Consider the following 4,148-nt stretch of genomic DNA (forward strand, 5'->3'; position numbering starts at 1 on the left):
GATAGATAGAATCCTAGATAGATAGAATCCTAGATAGATAGATAGAATCCTAGATAGATAGAATCCTAGATAGATAGAATCCTAGATAGATAGAATCCTAGATAGATAGAATCCTAGATAGATAGATAGAATCCTAGATAGATAGATAGATAGATAGAATCATAGATAGATAGATAGATAGATAGATAGATAGATAGATAGAATCCTAGATAGATAGAATCCAAGATAGATAGATAGAATCCTAGATAGATTGATAGATAGAATCCTAGATAGATAGAATCCTAGATAGATAGATAGAATCCTAGATAGATAGATAGAATCCTAGATAGATAGATAGAATCCTAGATAGATAGATAGATAGAATCCTAGATAGATAGATAGAATCCTAGATAGATAGATAGAATCCTAGATAGATAGAATCCTAGATAGAGATAGATAGATAGAATCCTAGATAGATAGATAGATAGAATCCTAGATAGATAGATAGAATCCTAGATAGATAGATAGAATCCTAGATAGATAGAATCCAAGATAGATAGATAGATAGATAGAATCCTAGATAGATAGATAGAATCCTAGATAGATAGATAGAATCCTAGATAGATAGAATCCTAGATAGAGATAGATAGATAGAATCCTAGATAGATAGATAGATAGAATCCTAGATAGATAGATAGAATCCTAGATAGATAGATAGATAGATAGAATCCTAGATAGATAGATAGATAGATAGAATCCTAGATAGATAGAATCCAAGATAGATAGATAGATAGAATCCTAGATAGATAGATAGAATCCTAGATAGATAGATAGAATCCTAGATAGATAGATAGAATCCTAGATAGATAGAATCCTAGATAGATAGAATCCTAGATAGAGATAGATAGATAGAATCCTAGATAGATAGATAGATAGAATCCTAGATAGATAGATAGATAGAATCCTAGATAGATAGATAGATAGATAGAATCCTAGATAGATAGAATCCTAGATAGATAGAATGATAGAGAGAGAGAGATAGCGAGATAGATAGAATCCTAGATAGATAGATAGATAGATAGATAGAATCCTAGATAGATAGAATCCTAGATAGATAGAATTCTAGATAGATATAATGATAGAGAGAGAGAGATGGCGAGATAGATAGAATCATAGATAGATAAATACTGTATCTCAATGTAGGTGAAGGAAAGAGTCAGATTCATTTGTTCCCATAAAACTACTATAAAGCAATGAAGAAAAAAATACAAATACAATTTTTTTTTTTATCTTCACCACCTTGGATTCAAACCAGCAACGTTCAAAACCTGTGTCCAGCAGCCTCCTCGCTCTCCGAGCTGCTCTAGCTGTTGAGCCACTAGGATTGATGATGTCAGAGGGAGGATTTCACATAAATGAACCTACAATGCAGCCTCTTACACAGCAGATTACACAGGACATAGAGCTCCATTGTACACAGCAGTGTCTCTATCTCCTGTATTCTAGAGAGAGGAAAAGAGGATTTTTTTTTCTTCTAAAAAAATTACTAAAAAAAATAGAATAATGTAATTTTATTACACTTTTTTATAAAATAATAAACATCACAAATCAGCAAATAACATGGACATATTTGGTGTCCCTGTAATCGTAATGACCTGAACAACACAGCTATCAGATTATTTATGGGGATCGGTAAATGGCGGGAACAAAAAGGCGCAATTTATTATTTTTCTTTATTAAAACCCATAAAAAATGTAATAAAAATGTATCACTGAGGCCGTGTTCACACATAGCGTAAATGCTGCATTTTTTCTGCAGGTGTCCGCACCACAAGCGCAATAACAATGCTCTCTGATTATTGCGTTTGCGGTATTTTTTATACATTGTCCCCCTTATTTGATACATGTTTGTTGCTGATGTGAATCCTGAAGCGTATAAAGAAAGAAACACCAAATCCGCACCGTTCAGCGGCGTCTTTCCACGCACCAGGAGCGGAGATTTCAGGACGTCTGATCCACTTTGCTTGGACAATTAGTCCATATTCACATGTAGTGTAAATGCTGCATTTTTTTCTGCTGTTTTTTTGCACATTTATTCTGCTGTGTTTAATTATCCAAGTAAAGTGGATGTGATTCCAGAAGACGCCGCTGAATTCTGCGATTTTCGGGGGGGTTTTCTCTGGAGGTTTCTATGTAGAGCTTAAAAAAATGCAGGAAAAAGCTTCTCAGTACAATAAAAACACTTAAAAACGCAGATTCACATCTGAACCAAAAACACATTAAATAATGGAAGAAAGGCAGAAAAAATGCAGCAAAAATGGAAAAAACAGAGAAGATTGTTATTGTGTAGTTTGGTGCAGACAGAAATAAAAAGAAACAGAATTTATGCAACGTGTGAACACAGATTGATAGGCACAAATAAGCAACATGTCATATAGTGATGTAAGGGGTGGGCAGACCCCTTACAAGGAGGTGTTTTCCCCTGAGAGTTGTTAATGCTGATGTTAATAAAAAATGTTTTTACTGTTTTAGTGGGTCCCCTAGTGGCGGGGTGGGACGGCTGTCCCCATAGAAACAGGGTAGAGGAAAGGAGGAGCCGGCAGGAGAAAGGGGAGGGAGAAAGAGAGTTGTTAAGGAAAAAGTTTGAGTCAGAGGCAGTTGAGTCCGGGACGGGAGAGAAGAAGCAGAAGGGGCAGAGTGTGGCAGCTGGGTGGACAGGAAAGCGAAGGAAAAGAAGAGAAGAAGTGTCCTCAAGGGTGAAGCAGTATTGGTGTGGGTCCAGTCTGTGTTAGCCGGAGTGGGAGCCAGGTGAAGTGGAGTAGCCGGGCACATCCCCACTAGAGGAGACGTCCAGAACAGGTTTTCCCTAGCAAAAGTGTGAAGTCATCTGATTTGTGTTGCCTCTGTGATGAAGAAGTGTTCAATAAACATGCCTGCTGGTTCAATCGACCTACGTCTGCAAAGTGTTTGTACATCTGACGCCGTTATCTGCACCACCACACTCTGCCCCACCAAGTCATCTCCTGTCCCAAAAGTGACGGCGGAGCTGGGGGTAAGCCTGATAGAAAAAGGGGCCATGACTACAACCCCCGAGGCACCCCTGGCACCCCGTTACAGTGACACAGAAATATAAAAAAATCTGACTGCTATGAATATGAATGAACAGTCCGGGACATCTGCTGAATGACCCTTAGGCTATGTCCGCACGTTGCTTTTTTGCTGCTTTTTCAACTGCAGCGTTTAATGCCAAAATGGTTGTGTTCTGCTTTCCATGCACAGTCTATGGGAATTTGGGTTTCTTGTCCGCACTATGCAGCTCAAACTGCAGCCTTTTTGTTGCAGAACTTTGGTCAAAAACTCAGCTTTGCCGTGCAAAACCCAAATGGCAAAAACAATTCACATGTCAATTGTTTTTGCCATTTGGGTTTTGCACTGCAAAGCTGAGTTTTTGACCAAAGTTCTGCAACAAAAAGGCAGCAGTTTGAACTGCATAGTGCGGACAAGAAAACCAAATTCCCATAGACTTTGCTTGAAAAGCAGAACACAACCATTTTGGCATTAAACGCTGCAGTTGAAAAAGCAGCAAAAAAGCAGGTAAAAAGCAGATAAAAAGCAGGTAAAAAGCAACGTGCGGACATAGCCTTACTTCCAAATGGGTGTGGCTAGGGGCGTGGTCAAAATTTGCCGCTGCGCGCGCCCCGTACCTTGTCCCTCTTTCTTTTCTTGAAAAGTTGGGAGGTATGTGTGAACAGCTGCATCTACAAATTGTGGAACAATTTCAGAAAAATGTTCCTCAATGTAATATTGCAAATACTTTGACTATTCCACCATCTACAGTCCATAATATTCAAAGTTTGTTGGGTTATATACGTCAATTCCATATTTTCCATACATAAGTGTGGCCACCTAAGGATTGACAACAGCTCGTGACAAGGCCCTCTTCTGTAGACAGATGCAGGCCTCACCTGTGGATATGCCATATATAAATCACTTTTTTGCAGCCACCAATCCAGTGTTAGATACTATTTGTTAATCTGTTTTATACAAATGAGAGCTAGAATGTGATTGGTCGTGAGAGTATCTGGTTGCTAGGAGCGCCATTCCCAGGCAGGTTCTACGCATTCTGTTGCCGGTCACGTGACTGGCCTTTCCGGCAGTAGGAATGACATC

The sequence above is a fragment of the Anomaloglossus baeobatrachus genome, chromosome 5 (assembly GCF_048569485.1).
Source record: "Anomaloglossus baeobatrachus isolate aAnoBae1 chromosome 5, aAnoBae1.hap1, whole genome shotgun sequence".
Lineage (NCBI taxonomy): Eukaryota > Metazoa > Chordata > Amphibia > Anura > Aromobatidae > Anomaloglossus > Anomaloglossus baeobatrachus.